At 37.3% G+C, this 17,510-nt stretch overlaps 1 protein-coding gene and 1 non-coding gene across 2 annotated transcripts in view; both read right to left on the reverse strand.

Moving 5' to 3' along the window:
* Window positions 1–17,510, reverse strand: part of DPP10 (dipeptidyl peptidase like 10) — a 549,923-nt gene that overhangs the window by 162,487 nt on the left and 369,926 nt on the right. The gene's annotated exons all lie outside the window — the stretch shown is intronic.
* Window positions 8,494–8,654, reverse strand: LOC115868622. The gene has a single exon (XR_004045708.1). It is a non-coding gene; the product is annotated as a U1 spliceosomal RNA (small nuclear RNA).

Genomic DNA, 17,510 nt, shown 5'->3' on the forward strand with positions numbered 1-17,510 from the left:
CTATAATTAATAGAAAGAATATTAAAAATAAATAAACAAGAACCTACTGCCCTTGAGTCCATTCTAATCTATAGTGATACCAAGACACAGTAGACCTTCTCCCAAAGTTTCAAAGGCTGTGCATTTTCACAGAGGATATAACCGAATATTTCTCCAGCAGAGCAGTTGATGGGTTCAAACTGCTGACCTTTCAGTTAGCAACCCATTTCATAACCCACTACATCACCAACACATAACCTACCAGGCATAAAGCACTAGTTCAAGCAAGATCTTGAATAGTGTATAATGTTGGAGATATTTTTTAAAGTATTCTCAATTATAATTATATTTAGCTCTGCTGGCTATGTTAGACAGGGTTCTCTAGAGAAACAAAATGAGAACGCTAATAATCATACAGTATATATATTTATATAGATAGATTTATAACATAAGGAATAAACAGTTAATCAATCTATAAAGCAGTACAAATGGCTCAGTGCAACTCACTCCCATGAGACAGCTAATACACTGGCAGTCCTTCAAGTCTTGAGGGCCGCCGGGTAGTCCTCTGTAGAGCAATTCAGGCTATCCGACCACAGGCAGCAAACAGCAAGGCAGGTCACCAACAGTCAGCCAGAGGATAGGGTCCGACAGTCTCCAGCTCAAGAGATGTACAGTATATTCCAGTAGCATGATGAAGCAGGTCTTGATGGAACCTCAAATTACAGCGACTCAGTTCATGGGTTAGGCTTCCCACAGGTAGTGTAGCTTGCAAATTGAGGCACAGCTCAAGCAAGGAAGCCACACACTGGTCGATCATCAAAGAGCAAGAGACCAGAGACGCGAGGCTCGCCGAGCCATTTATCTCTCCGCCCTTCAATTAATCCCACATGTGTTTATCGGCCAGGTTGGCACTATAAACCTTAACTATCTCACTGGACATCTATGAAGGCAACCAGGTCTAAGTCTTGTCTGCATTCATTTTCATTTAAGCATCTTTTACCCTCCAACACACATGGATGACCTTTCTATTTTATACTCATTTCTCATTTTCTTTTATACTTTCTACATGGGCAGGGTAAGTCTAGTTCAAGATGACTGCTTTATGACTTCATCCCTTTGCACACTCTCCTTTAGGGGATTGGTCCATGAAGCATGCTGGCAGCTTTGTGACAGATAAGTTACTGTTCAACATTTATTCGCAGATTTGTTGTTGTCATGAGGTCTTATGGAGTCAGTCCTGACGTGTAGCAGCCCTATGTCCAACAGAACAGCACCCTGTCCAGTCGTCGGCCAACCCCACATTAGTTGTCATGTGTGAGCCCATTGTTGGGTTTGCGGTGAATCCATATCATTGAAGGTCTTCATCATTTTTGCTGAACCCATCACTTTGACGGGAGTAGTTAAGAGAGGTTTAATTTTTTTTGGGGGGGAATCTCTATTATGATGGATTAAAAATATAAATCCCTTTTTGCTTTAGCTGCTTTCCACACACAGAGAGATACACATACACACACTCTTGGATAATCAGTTATTACCTAAGATATCTATAGAAATTCATGTCAAGAAGAGTTACATTTTCAAGGAAAAAAAGCAACAAAGTACTCTAACAATTTATGCAGGAATGAGAGGTTTATAACTTTGGGTGACAAGGCTTTCTCTGCACTGTAGTTAAATTGTTGAATTAGTATAAATAGCATTCATTTTCATGGCCTGGAGAGGATTTAAAATAGGATTATGGATTTGCCAATGAATCAAACAGCTAGGAAAATTGTACTGTGGAGAAGTAATTATCAAACTAAGTAGCTTTTATAAAAGAATATTGATGATGGCCATAACAATATAGGCAAAAAGATATCTGTTTGTCCTGGAAATAAGTGGCAACAATGAGGCCAAGGTTGTTCTAGAAAAATGAGTTATCACTTATGATGAATGAGTAGTGATAATGTGATTGGAGTGATTTTTTGGTCCTTTTAATGCAGTTTAGAACTATGATAATCAGGTAGGAAGCTCTAGTGTAATAAATACTATTTACAAAACTACAAACAAGAGCACTACAAAAGCTTTCGAAACACTGTGAAAAAAAAGCATGCAGGCAAACTCAAGTAGGCTGCATGAACGTGGTAAAGAACAATAATTGTATAAAAGGAAAAATATTAAGTGAAAGCATGAAAGACATCATAAATACTCATTATGTTAATCTTCTTTCATGTGTTTTATCTCCATACTCACTATAAACCTGTGAGAGACTCTCACCCATCACGGGCACACTACAAATACATCTTGGATTGAAATCAAAGTATAATGATTTCATAATCCCTGGCATTTCCATTGCAATAGTAATGTATAAGACCATACATAATACATATATAATAATATAGTACATATATGATGTAAAACATATATTATCATCTGGTTTGCAGCAGACTTTGTGACAAGTTCAAGATAGTGGAACTCAAAAACTACACGCAAAATTGGATAAAGAAATCAATGCTTAGTTTTTGTTTTATTAGCTATATGTATGCCCAAAATGATTTAAAACGCTAAGTAAAAATAAATTTACTAATTAAATAAACAAGATATGTTCACCCTATAGTGCAAATAATGAAGCAATCAACTCCTAGCCCAAATGTTGGTGTTTGAACCTACCAAGAAGTGCCTCTAAAGAGACCCGTGAGTCCAAACAGTCCCCGCTTTAAAATTCCTATGGGGCAAATCGACTCTGTACACTGGCGTTGCCGTGTTTCAGGATCAATTTGATAGCTACAAACGACAATCAGGTGATGGAAACTAACTCAAAATGGGCAACACAGCTTTGTATTCATCAAACACTGCCACCACATGGATAATGATGACTCACATTTGTTATCTGTGTGCTTTTTTTTGTTTTTTAATGATAACATACACAATTTTTAAATGCATATTAATTTGTTCAAATATTTATCAAAAAATAGCTATTTAGGTTGTTCAGATTTTTCACATATATAATGTTGTGATTATTTTCATTGCATATTTGTGCATATTCTTAGGATATTTTCTTAGAACTAAAATGTATAGCTCAAAGGATCAGTACAGTTTATATTTTTATTCTCATTATAGTAATTTTCCAGAATAATTTAAAATTTTGCACTTCTAAGTTTTCGATACTTATCCTCCTTATCATCCCCTGCTATTAATTTATTAATTTATATTACTGAAAGGCAAAACAACATATTGTTTATATGTGCCGTTGGGTTATTTTTCATCTTGAATATTTTTCATAAACATAATTCATTTGTACTTCTTCATTTGTGACTTCCCTATCCATGTCATTTACTGTTATTAGATGAGGTTCATCAGTTTCTTTTCTTTAAAGCTGTTTTTTATATTATAGACTATAAGTGTTGGGTTCTTTTTAGTTTTGTTTTTTTTCATGAATGGAACATTTTACTCAATATATGTTTGATTTTGAATCTGTGTTTGCTTTCATTAAATACATTTTAAATCTCATCTTGATTATTTCTAATAGTTATTACCATTGAAGTTTTACTCCATATTAGCATACTAAGGAAAACCTTCATTCAGTTAACAATTACGAATTTTCTAACAATTTTAGCACTACTTTTATTTTTTAAACATTTTATTAGGGGCTCATACAACTGTTATTGCAATCCATACACACATCAATTGTGTAAAGCGCATTTGTACATCATTCTCAAAACATTTTCTCTCCACTTAAACCCCCGACATTAGTTCATTTTTCCACTCCCTCCCCGCTCCCCCCTCCCTCATGAGCCTTTGATAGTTTATAAATTGGTATTTTGTCATATCTTGCCCTGTCCGACGTCTCCCTTCACCCACTTTCCGGTTGTCTGCCCCCCAGGGAGGAGGTCACATATAGTTCCTTGTAATCGGTTCCCTCTTTCCTACCCATTCTCCCTTTACCCTCCCTGTTTCGCCACTCACACCACTGGTCCTGTAGGGCTCATCCACCCTGGATTCCCTGTATTTTCAGTTCCTATCTGTACCAGTGTACATCCTCTGGTCTAGCCAGACTTGCAAGGTAGAATACGTCATGATAGTGGGTGAGGAAGCATTTTAGAAGTAGAGGAAAGTGGTATGTTTCATCATTGCTACCCTGCACCCTGACTGGCTGGTCTCCTCCCTGCAACCTTCTGTAAGGGGATGTCCAGTTGCCTACAGATGGGCTTTGGGTTTCCACTTTGCACTCCCCCTTGTTTACAAGTGACCCTAAATTAGTGGCAAGGAGGGTGTGAGAGGCCTGGTAGGGATTCAGCAAGGGCAATGTAACTGAGAGAAATTACTGAAACCTAAATGAAGGCTGAGCATGATAGTGGGACAAGAGGAAAGTAAAAGGAAATACAGGAAAGAATTAGGAGGCCCAGGGTATTTATAGAGGTCTAAATACAGGCATGTAGATATGTAAATATATTTATATAGGATGGTGGGGAAATAGCTCTACATTCATATATTTATAGGTTTAGTATTAAGGCAGCAGATGGACATTGGACCTCCACTCAAGTATTTACTCAATGCAAGAACCCTTTGTTCTATTAAATTGGCATTCCATGATGCGCACCTTCCCAACACTATTGCTGAAGACAAATATTTGCATAAGCAAATGTGGTGAAGAAAGCTGATGGTGCCCGACTATCAAAAGACATAGAGTCTGGGGTCTTAAAGGCTTGAAGGTAAACAAGCAGCTATCTACCACAGAAGCAACAAAGGCCACAACAAAGCCCAACAAAGCACACCAGCTTGTGTGACCACGAGGTGTCAAAGAGATCAGGTATCAGGCACCAAAGAACAAAAAATCTTATCAGTGCAACATTTAAACAAGTGAAAAAGAGGGTAATTTATTTTAATTTTGTGTTTATCTTAGTATAACCAAAGATACTTGAATCAACCTTTAAGTGCTCAATAACCACTATCCTCTTTTGATAGTACAGATTTAGATCATGAATGGAAATGTTGAAATAATTTAATATTCTTATGAATGTCCTAGTGCAAACTACAATACTTAGATTTCATAGTGGACTTAAATAAAATCAACAGGTCAATACACATAGACACATGTATCCTTTCCTAATAATTGATTTTTAACTTTACATTGGCAAGATCAAAAATCAAATACATTTCTTTTTCTCACTCATGTACTCAAAAAGACCAACATGCCCAATAAGGAATGGAAAAACTGGAAAGATAACTAGAACTTAGATGAATTATATTAATCGTGGAAAGTATTTTGCTCCAGGAGTCTTTGGACATGTTCTGAATATCACTAGTTAAAATAAAGAACTTAGTTATCAGTAATATTAGAAGCCAAGAATGGCCTTTATTTATTCCTGATGGCTAACATGAAAGTATTGAACCTTTACAGTGCAATTAATTCATCCTTTTTTTCCCCATTATGCACAAACTCACTGGAATTGAGTCAATTACAATTCAGCATTCCTGTAGAGCAGAGTATAACTGCCCCCCTGTGGGTTTCTGAATGTGGAAATGTTTATAGGAGCAGGAAGCCTCATTTTCCCCAGAGAGCAGTTAGTGATAGCCTCTCTCGATAATTAGTAGTACCCATGTGAGTGTGTATTCACCTCTGCTCCCACATAACCTGTTATTATAGAAACAGGAAGAGCTTTGAAATGTGAAAGGAAGGTATTCAAATATAAATTCTATTGAACCCTACTATTGTAGTGAAGGGCAGTATTAGCAAAATTTGGATAATATTACACCCAACAAGCTGATTGAAAAACTGTATGATCCACTCTATAAAATGGTGACTATCCTTATTTATGAAGGTCATATTTTATACAATAAATCTTAATGAGAAAACAAAATTAGTTGCAAGAGAAATTACATTCTAGATATATCACATGTCTGCTTTTCAACAAGTTAGCAAAGTAGACAAACTACTGTGCTCTTTATTATGAACATGAACATTATCTAGAAAAACTAGCATGCGTTGAGGCAGCCTGGAAGAGTTTTGGGATCGGGTAAATGTGCGTTTGCATTCTTGATAAAGATGTGTACCAAATAAATCAAAGTTTCAGAAAGATCAATATCCAGACATTTAACTTAACAAAAATATCAAGTAACCGAAATATAGCACTCTGGGTGAAGCAAAGCTTATTGTACTTCCATTAATAGCTTGCAGCTGAAAGGTTGGAGGTTCAGAGCTACCTAGACATACTCCAAGGAAAGGCATAGCAATCTACTCCTATAAACTTAGCCATTGGAACCTTAGTGATTGCACTTCTACTCTGACAGCCTTCAATTCACCCTGTCAACTCAGTAAGGCATTTGTTTACCTTCCCCTCTCCTTTCTTTCTTTCTTTCTTTCTTTTTTCTTTTCTTCCTTCCTTCTTTCTTCCCCCCTCCTTTCTTCTCTCCATTCCTTTCTTCCATTTGTTTTGTTTATTTTCACACTCTCTTGCAAGAAGTGCACTTAGAATGCTCCTTGGAGACAAGAATGACAAGACTCTGTCTCATGTAATTTGGACATGTCAGGAGACACTAGGCCTTAGAGAAAGACATCATGCTTGTTAGAGAGGCAGCCAAAAAGAGGAAGGCCCTCAATAAGAGGGATGGACACGGTAGCTGCACGGATGGGCTCCAACATGCCAACAACTGGGAGCATGGCACAGGAGCGGGCGGTGCTCCGTGCTGTTGTACACGGGGCCTCTAGGGGTCAGAATCACAGCACCTGACAACAAAAGCAGCGTGAATCACTCTTGTTTCTTCTTCTAGCCAATTATGTTTCTTGTTTCTTGAATATGGCCTTCTAAAATGTATCAATGATTTCAGAAGGGATCTAGCACCTCCCCTGATATTATATAACCAGATTGATCAACGGCACCTAAAGTACTATGGTCACAATCGCTGTTGTAATGGTCCTGAAGAAAGGTTTAAACATATCTGGAGCAAAAGACAACTTTTAGGATGGTTACAGTCAGGTCTGGAAAAGGTGAGGTCTGAGTGGAGCAACCCTGCCATCTCAATGGAGCACCTGTGTTAGAATGAAATGAACAAAATAGAAAAGAGAGAGGGAGATTGAATCTCAATGATTTAATTGCAGCATGTAGTCCAGCAATACTAGAAACTAGAACAAAAAGGAGGTTTTACAATCACATGACTCGTGAATTCCTTTTTCTCTAAATATTTTTTTAAAAAAGGAGTAATTTGTAAACAAAGAATTTCTATTGACACAGAGGGTAAAGACGCAGACATAAAAATGACTTCGATTTTTTTCGATATATGTTCTTCTCTGTGCACAACCAATCGGACCTTCAGTGCCATGGATGCCTGGCAGATTAATGTGGCTTGAAGATAACATACACTGTAATCGATGAAATATAACTATTGTTTACTTTTAGTCACACAGTTTTATATATTCTTGGTAGAATAGCTTTTCTGCAGGATACACTGAATGCTAAAGTTCACTCAATTCATTCATTCGTTGCTCGGCATTTTGGTTCTTGTGGAAGATTTCTAACATATAACTATGATATTAGAATTATGAAAATGAATAGAACTGTAAAATGAAACAAATGTCTTATTTTCTAAGTCCTTTTTTTAAGCGAGGATTAATGAGTTTTTGAACTTGCATATGCTGTGCCTTTCATTGATTTGTAAGAGCAAGAAGGTGCTATTACAAAAATTTAAACTCACGAGATGAGTGATGTGGTTAGCAGTTTCCAGTACACTCTATAATGAAACAGATAGCTCTAATGTTTGCCCCTGGTGGAGCCCAACACCCACCTACTAGTTAGTGGCGGAGTGCTCTAACCATTGTGCAGCCAGTCTTCCATAATTAGATGGTATAGTTAATGATAAAACAACCTAGAGTATAGCATAATTATTTGTTAGTAAATCATTCTAGCTTATCCCACAAAAGCGATGGTTCTGCTCCTGTTGAGTTCTGCACCATCGGCAAATAAAGACGATGAAAGCATTGCTCCAGCCACGTCAGAAGGGAGGCAGCTTTTCTTCAGTTAAATTTTGAGTTCCTTACAATCTGAGAGGTACAAGTCACACCATGTTCCACTGCTATTCGAAAGGTTCTCACTGGGCAGTTTTGTTGAAGTAGATTGGCCAATACTTCTTCCTAGGCTAGAAGCGCCACTGAAATCTTGACATCCCGGGTGACCCTACTGGGTTAGAAACACTGGTGTCACAGCATCTCGCATCAACACAACACTCAAGCTACCAGAGAACTGACAGATGACGCATGAAACTCGTCATTAGGAAAAGCGAAGTACAACCACACTTATTAGATGGGAAAATATCAGTAATAATGATCATGACCATAATAAATAATAACCTTCGCTCTTACCCGCCCCAGCTATTGGATCTTTAGAATAGACTCAAACTTGTAGAGTTTGTTTTCTAATTGCTGGTTACAAATTGGAAATGATAGATGAAAGTTCTAAGCGCTTTAAGTGTTACAGGGCAGGGCTATAATACATGAAACATATAAAAATTCTAGGACAGCCTAGTTCTTTTTTTTTTTTAAGGGGATAGCAAGAATGCATCCTCACTACCACAAATTATGCAGTCAAGTTTCCCACATTTGGGGAAATCACGGGGGTCAGCACACCCGGAGTGCAATGGGTGAGCCTCGCCCTGGGAAAACCACCTTCGTGATCATGGTATCTCCCCTGCCAGATAAATATGACAGCCTAGTCCTTAAATTAACCCCTGCAATGTAAATTTCTATATTTCAGTGACAATATGACTCAGGCATTTGTAGGTTTGGGGCAGTACAATGTGACGAAACAGAAGTGATGGCATATGAGAGAAATGGGTAAAAGTTAAAAATAACATTGCTTTTGGTACTTAGGAAATGGTTAATTAATGAAATATTGTAACAAAGGAATTTGACGGAGGCTGATCGATAGGACAAATGATAGCGGAGGAAGTCTTCCTTTAAGCAATTAGACTGATTTCCTTAATGTAAACAAAGAGCCATGCTTAAAATAAAAACAGTATGTTTGACATCGAAAACCACCCTTATTATCATTAGCATGAAGTCCGTGATGTAATACTCTTAGAAAGTAGTATCTCATGAAAGCAGCATCTTATGAAAGTAGGAACTCAAAATCTAGTTCGCATTCCTCATTTGGGTGAGGTAGGGGTGGCGTAATTAATCATACCACTAGCTTGTGACTACTGCAACCAAACGGATATAAGTTAACTCTCAGATTTAAACACAACCTCGGGTCTTTGACTGAATCACAGATTTTATATTCATCTATTAATGTACACCTTCACTGTCTTTTGAAACTACTTGGAAGTAGATTTACTCCTATGCTACATTTTCATTTCTATTGAAATATAAAATGAGAAAATGCATTTCAGGGAATTTGGGGATGGACACTTGACCAGGAAAACAGGGTTACAATTCCATCGCTGAGAGCTCTGAATGATGTGGATCTGGATCCATCCGTGTCTAGGCCTTGCATAGCTCTATACACTGGGACCCTGCACATGCTTTCTTTTCAGGCTTAGCATTGTCAGCCATTTTCCGTTTATAATGGACAGTGATTTTACACAGGATTATTAGTAAAGGTTTCCAGAATTTTTAGATTATGCCAAGTTGTAAAGAAAGATATATTCAAGTCGTTGAAGTTGTCAAAAAGAAAGGAACTCTCTTTTTTCCAGTCATCATTAAGATGCAGGTCCTATCTATCCAATAGGGGTGGTGAATGGTGGGTCAGTTCCCTCCAGTTCAGCAGAAAGGATAACAGATTTTTCTTGAGTACAGGGAACCTGCTGATAAAATGGCTCATCTAATCAGGACCCATAATAATGTTTATTCCATCCATGGGTGTAAAAATATTAGCTAGAACTATGTTTGTAATATTTTCTTATTCACTTCAGTAAACTCATGATTCTTGCGATGACGTACTACATTTTCATTCCTTTGGGTTCATTAGTAAACAAACATATAACCTAAAGAGAAAAGGGGTCAAATAACAAGGAGCTGACACGCTGCCATTGGTTTCATCTTTGCATAACACCCCAAAATCCTATGAGCTATTATGACAGATAGATGCAATTCCTGAATGTGTTCAAAGACTGTTTCTTTTATATCAAGCACAATGACTATTGTCTAATTGACCTACCTCTAAAGAAACGGGATCCTACAGTGAAAAGGTGGTCAAGGATAAATCACACAGCCAATTACGCTTGGATAAAAGTGAAGAATATTGCAAGTGAGGATGCCAATCAAGAAGCAGTATGGAAATACCTTAAATAACAATTTTATTGTTTTTTGTCAAGTATTATTTAATATTGTTTCATGAATATTGTTAAATTCTTATCATCTACTTTGTACCTGTTTTATGGTTCTAATTTAAATATTAATTATATGAAATAATGAATTACCTTTCAGAATATTGCTGTTCTTTACTTAAAATGGTCATTAGGGCAGTGCAGCGATTGTTAAATTATTTGAATCCTACCACTGCGTGTGTTGCACTAAAGTTTACTGATAAGATCATAGTTTGCAAACATCATATTTACTTGATTCTCTCAGCAATAATTATTCCTGGCACTTGAGAACAACCAGTGCCTACCATTGTTCATAATTTATAGATAAAATAAATACTTGGGGGAGTGAAATATAGCAAGTCATAAATAAGGTTTCCTGTCAAGCTAAAATAAATATTAAAACAAGAGTGATTTTTTAGACATCTAATTCATTATTAAGAAAGCAGGCTGTCAAATAGACCTAAACAAGTTAGGAAAAGAAATTGGTGGAGAGAAAATTTAAGTGAATGAGGCAAACCAAGAGCATTAAAAATATTAAGAGACACCCTCCCCCAATACTAATGGAATGATAGAAAGATGTCAGTAGGTACATATTAATTAGGTATTAATTGAGTATTCTTTTAAGCAGCCAAAGATACCTTTTCAGATTGTTGTTGTACTTGTTAAACTCCAGTTACAGAGATATTTGGGAGACTGAAGAACCCTGTTGCTGAGAAGTGTTTTTGTTTTGTATGACTTTCCTCACATGAAATCCAGGATAGAGAAATCTATAGAGACAGTAACTAGATTAATAGAACATTAGAGTTCCGATAGAAGAAATTGCAGGGAAATGGGGAGCAAATAGCAATGGACATAAGAATATATACAATAACTCAAAATTGACTGTGCTGATGAATGCACAATTCTTTAATATATTTAAGCTAATTCACTGTCTCATACACAAAGCATAGGTTAGTAAAACTATTTTTAAAGGCCTTGGAAAAAGTAGAATGAAATATAATGGGACGTCTGGGGAACATCGCCATCAGGAAGACCTGCTCCACAGCCACCCCCAAATATTAAAAAAACAAAAACCTAGTGAAAAATAAGGCCTGCACTGCTAGAAACCAGAGGTACAAGTCTTAAAAGCTCAGTAGCTCAAGGTTTCCCAACGCTGAAGTCTGTGGCAATGGACAGAGCAAGAGGAGACAGAGCAGCCAAGAAGTTGGGCAAGTGGTGCTGGCTGCTTGCCCCGCCAGGATCAGACACAGCCTCTGTACTTCTCCGTGGCCCCCGACCAGTGGCCTGGGCTGCTTCTGTGCACACGTGGACAGTCCCTGGTGGCCCTGCAAAGCTCACAGACAGAGCCGGCCGTGCAGAGGGCCCCACTGCCCACCAGAGCGTCCCAGCCGGGCAGTGCCTTCTCGGCCTTCTTTGTCTTCCTTTCCTGTTATCCGTGCTTCCGTCCTTCTCCCACGCAGCCCGTCCCCTGCCTACAGGTGCCAAGTCAGTGCATGTTCAGTTTGTTTCCATTTGTTTCCGCCCCCGACCCCGGTCAAGGCCTGTGTCCCCTGATGACACAGACAGTCTACCCTGCCAAGAGAATGTCGTCTCCTCACCTGAACCGCGGCCCCACTTTTGTTTGCTTGGTTTTTCCCTTTTTCTTTCAGCCTTTTCCATTCTTCCTCCTCCCTTTCTCTCCCCCATGTCCTTCCTTCTCATTTATTCTTTCATTCTACACCTTCCTCGAGGCATATATATATATACACATCTTAGTATATATATATATACTAAGTATATATAATCTTAGAATATATATTCTTTGCTTTTGAGTATCGACTCACAGCGACCCTATAGGACAAGATAGAACTGCCTCTGTGAATTTCCAAGACTATCCTTGTTTTGAATTTCCAAGACGGTAACTATTTTCAGGAGTAGAAAGCCCCTACCTCTACAGCCTTTGGCAGCCCTGCCCGGATAGCACACCATGCCAGTTGCTCGGATCAGGAGACACCCCTCTTCCTCAAGGAGGGCACTGCTAGTGGCCCCTACTTCTCAGGGCAGCAGCCACTGACTGGGCCATGCCCTTTCAGGTAGCACTTTCTCCTTTGACATCGTCCTCCCTTGTCCCTTCCTCTAGCCCCCATCTCCTCTGCCCTGCCCCCTTCCAGTCTCCAAGGACAGGGCATCTCCACTCAGAGTGCTTTCTCTCTCTTGCTCTTCTTTTTCTTTCTTTCTTGTCTTTTTCTATATTTTCATAGCCTTCCTGATATGCATACCCTCGATGGCCCAGAGCTTTTTCATTCTCTTTTATTTTCCCTTTACTTCTGGTGCAAAATGCACCCTTGCAAACCCAGCCAGCAGCATCCGAGCAGCACCTTGTCTCTCTTTTTCTTTTCTCTTTTTTGTCTTTTCTTCATTCTATTCTCTTTATTCTCATTCCGGTTTTAATCGTTTTACTTTCATTCTGTTTCTACTTTGTGTGTGCGTGTGTATCTATAGATTCTTGTTGATTGTTGGATACACTTTTCACTTTCCCAAACCACGATCTGTCCTTTCTCTCATTTTCCTTGTGAAACATATTTTCAAGATGCCTAATAATTTTTCTACTCCTCTACATGGTGAGAGGTTGTTTACTCCTTAGATAAACAGGACAGGACCTCCACTTTCCATGGTTCATGGCCCGTGGGAGAAAGCTAATGCTTAACCATAGGAGCTGACGAAGCAATGACTGGCCTCTCTCCACCTGAGATAAAATGGACATTTGCCCCTTGCTCCCCAATTAAAGATAGCGAAAAGTCTGCAAACGGATCACTTACTTCATGTTCCCATTCTCATCCTATCCTCCAGTCTGTGAATAACTTGGCTGATATATTAATGCTTCTTGATAAACGTTCAAATTGTGAGTTGTCCCTTTGTGTAAAACCTGCCAGGTGTTACAGGCTGCATGTAGGGAATGTATTTAAGCCTGCCCTTAATAAAGGTTAGGGCCGTGGAATTTCTATACTGCAGGGACCCCCTGCATCCTAACTTTGGCTATCCCTTTTGTATATAAAATTTCTCCTGCAGATTGTATCCGTTCAAACCTGTATGTAATGTAAGATATGAAGTGGTCTCTAATTATCTTACACTCCCTAACACCAAGGTTTATTTGCACGTGGTTTACATATCATAAGATTCAATAGTTCAATCGTTCAATCCTATCAAGGAGGTGAAATGTACAATATGCGGTTAAATAGAAAGGGCTTAAGTAGAAAGGGTTAAGTAGAAAGAAAATGTTTTGAAAATGACGATGGAAACATATGTACAAATGTGCTTGACACAATGTATCTATGTATGGATTATGATAAAAGGTGTAAAAGCCCCCCCGCAAAAATGATTTAAAAAAAAAGAAATCTGCCTATCTATTAAGAGAGGGTACCCTCTCATTTACGTAGGTCTTTTATTTATTTATGTTTCTTGTTACCATGTTCTGTAGTTTTCTTTGTACAGGTTTTTTATTTCTTTGGTTAGGCTTATATCTAAAGATTTCATCTTTTCTATGCATATTGTAAATGGTATTGCTTTCTTAATGTCTTTTTATAGCTCTCGTTGCTGGCTTATAGGAATTCAATTAATTTCTGCTAGTTTATCATGTATCCTGCTACTTTGCAGTGTCCCTCAATGGCTTCCAATAATCTTTTTGTCAAACACAGAGGAGGAAACATTTTTAGAACTTGCATTCTGAGCACCTGGTTTGTAGAAAGATAGGGATGACAGTAACAGTCCAAAATCCATTTACAGAGGCCTCATGGGATTCAAATTCCACTGAGTTCCCTCAGACCATTGATTAGGGATGTGACTAGCCTTGCCCTCAACAGAGTACATAAGAAGGTGCATTAATACAGATATAATTAGATTACATGTTAACATCTTACCAATTTCCCCCTTATGGCTCATTTTGAATTTGTTCTAGTTTTATTATTTTCTGCTTTCTTTTAGATTTAGTTTTTTGTGGGTTTTACTTTGCTTTTGTTATTGGAGTATTTTTGAATGATTTTCTTTACATGAAATTCAGAACAGGTAAGTATATAGAGATAGTAATTAAATTAGTTTCTTCGGGTACAAAAATGAGTATAAAATGAAGAAAATGTTCTAAAACCAATTGTGGTAATGGATGCACAACTCTTTTTATTATATTCAAATTACTGTCAGTCAAACTTAAAAAGAAAAAAAAAGGTACCATAAAAAGTAACATGTACTTTTCAAAGCCCCCTTATATTTGACTGTGTACTTTCAGCACAAAACATTAATCCAGGAATATCAAATTCATGAAAGAACAACACAGCACCATCACATCAGGTATAACTAGTCCTATGTTCTTGAAATAATATGAGACAATGTGTCTTACTCCACATGCGGTACTTTATGTAAAGGAAACAAACAAATATGTATGTTTGCTCTACAGACACCTGCTGTAGAGGCTTCCCCAAGAATGTGTGAAAAAGGTGTTTTCCTCTATTAAGTCTTTCAGACAAAGTTTAATATTATTCATTAATAGGAAACCAATAAATAGAAAAACTGCCTAATGTAATTAAAATACATATATTTTATTTGTTGTGTGTGATTACGTATCTTCTAAGTACTGACATTGATCAATAACTTTAAAAAGGGATGCTAAAAGTAAGAATTTGTGCAATAAAATCATGCAAATATGTAGAATCGATGTGTAAATCAGTTGGCAATTTTCACAGACTACAATTTATAGAATATAATTTTTTTCAACATTGATACAAAATATTTTCTAAAAGACTGAATAGGTATTTTCCATGAAGGCTATATCATGTGGATCAGGAAATAATTGATCTTTCATCCTAGGTGGTTCAATGACTTACTTTTCAAGAAATGGCTAGGCCTTTCTTCTAAGGTGCCTCGGGATGCACACAAACAGCTACATAATTATCAATCTACATTTTAAACCGTGTGGTTTACATAGAACAAGCACATACAGAATACATAAGTAATGTCAGAGGACCAATTATTGAGATTTTATTTTGAATCTAAGGTCCAGAATCTAAATTATAATGATCAACTTTATTTGAACAGGCATTCAAAAAGTAGCTCCTGTGACACAATAATTAAGGTTGGCTGTTCAAAGCCACCCTGCAACAGAGCAAAGAACAGACTGGAACATTTTTAAAGGATGCATCCATTAAAAGTCTACAGGAAATTTCTAATTTCTCACATACTGTTGACATATGAAGTGTACGCAAAGACACCTAAAACAATTTTATTTATTTGAGACACTATAAATTACAAACAATAAAAATGTTTTAGTGTAAAATTTGCTTTTTAATTTATCTCTAAGTCCAATTGAATGCTACTAAATGGTGAAACAACCAACGGTGAAGTTGCAAAAGCAAAAACAGAAGGGTGTGTGTGTGTGTGTGTGTGTGTGAATTGTTCTAAAAGTAACCATTTAAAGGGATAATTTGTAAAGAAGTCCTTTAAAGGATGAAAGATGATAGAGAAAAAAAAGACTATTTTAAAGTGGGAAAAATCTGGCTGAATTCCAAGAAGAAATTCAATCTAAAGTTCAAAGTTGCTGGGAGTGATGTAAAGAAACAGCTCTCTCAGTCCCTGATAATTACTCTAATGAGTCTATTGGCCAATTCATCTTGTGCGTGCTAGCATTTATTGCCTCTCCTTTGCCCCCTGCTGGGTCAATGGTGATGGCAAGGTTGTACTTTTAGATTGAAATATATCAATTAGTCTATAATCAAATAAAGACCACTATCTGCTTTTTAATGGGCATCATACATGGATTATATTTTTTCTAATATAATAATAAACATGCTATTCTCCTTATTATAAATTATTTAAGGCAAATAATTTAATGTTTATGCCTTTGTTGGACTGTTGGAAGACAATCCTCACATTAAAGTAATAATGTACAGAATTTTCTACTTGCTTAGCAAATCATACGGCTAATTCTGTTTATTTTATTGTTTTAATTTTAATATCCTTTGGTACACCTATCTTCAAAGATTTTCACCAAATAATAATTAAGAAAAATAAATATTGCCCTATTGAGATTCCTGAGGAACGGGGTTTTAACATGTTTGTACCCACCTAATCTTTAAAAGAAGAGGCCCCAAGGACACTGTGACTTATATGTTGGGCTGCTAACCACAAGATTGATGTTTCAAGCCCACTAGGGTCTCCTCCAGACAAAGGTGAGGCTGTGTGCTCTCAGAAAGATTTCATCTCAGAAAGCCAAACAGAGTCACTGTGAGTCATCTTTTTTATATGAAAAGGTAATTCTATTTTATGTTGTAATATTTTTCCTGACATTGATACTTCCATTAAGATATATTTAGAAATCATTTTTGAAATTTTAATGATTAATGAAATTTAATGTAACAGCACATTCATGATTCACGTAAGACTTCGTTGGGCTTTGAGGGCTGGGTGGGAGAAAAAGTGAATGGAACATTCATATACTGGAGGAAATCAAAATAAAGTGAGCAAACAGAAGTATAAATAAATCTGATATGACCAGAGAAAATATAGTGAGCATAAGGCGGAGTCCCTTACAAGGTTTTGGGGGGAGGTAAGACGCTTGGTATGAACACTGACAGACAATATCTGCTTTCACTCTAATGGGCAGCCAGGCCCTGTCCCTTGAGTCACCCTGCTCATATTCATCAGTTCAACTTCAGTTACTATGGAAAACCTCCTGGCCTCTAAAATAAAGGTTCCAAATAATCTAGTCTTCTTCCTCTCGCTTTCCAATTCTTTGGCTTGGAGATTAAAATAACGAATCTTTTCTAATTGTTCAATAAAAGCTAACTTTACTTGAGGTGAGGATATAAAGGGAAAGGAGGGAAACACAAAGCAAATTTAGGGTAGAAAAGGCAAGGACAGAAATAGACTACCAGATCCCAGGAGTCTGCTTAGACAAGTTGAAACGGTACCTAAAATTTTAGGAGCAGTTTACACACTGCTCAGACTAACTTAACTGCCCATCTCTATAAAAACAGAGTGAATCAATGATGGTTTTCTTTTATCTTTTAGTTTTCTCTCCTTTCAAAAAGTAGCTCTGTCGTTTACATTTATCCCTTTGCACATCAAAGTGTGTGCTAGCAGAAGGTCACACTTTGTAGTTCACACTGCGCACATCAACATTGTGTTGGCAGAAGTTCACACTTTGTAGTTCACACTTCGCACATCAACGTGTGTGCTGGCAGAAGGTCACACTTTGCAGTTCACACTTCGCACATCAAAGTGTGTGCTGG

Source organism: Echinops telfairi, unplaced genomic scaffold (genome assembly GCF_000313985.2).
Source record: "Echinops telfairi isolate 266 unplaced genomic scaffold, ASM31398v2 ScPeMD7_15;HRSCAF=58, whole genome shotgun sequence".
Lineage (NCBI taxonomy): Eukaryota > Metazoa > Chordata > Mammalia > Afrosoricida > Tenrecidae > Echinops > Echinops telfairi.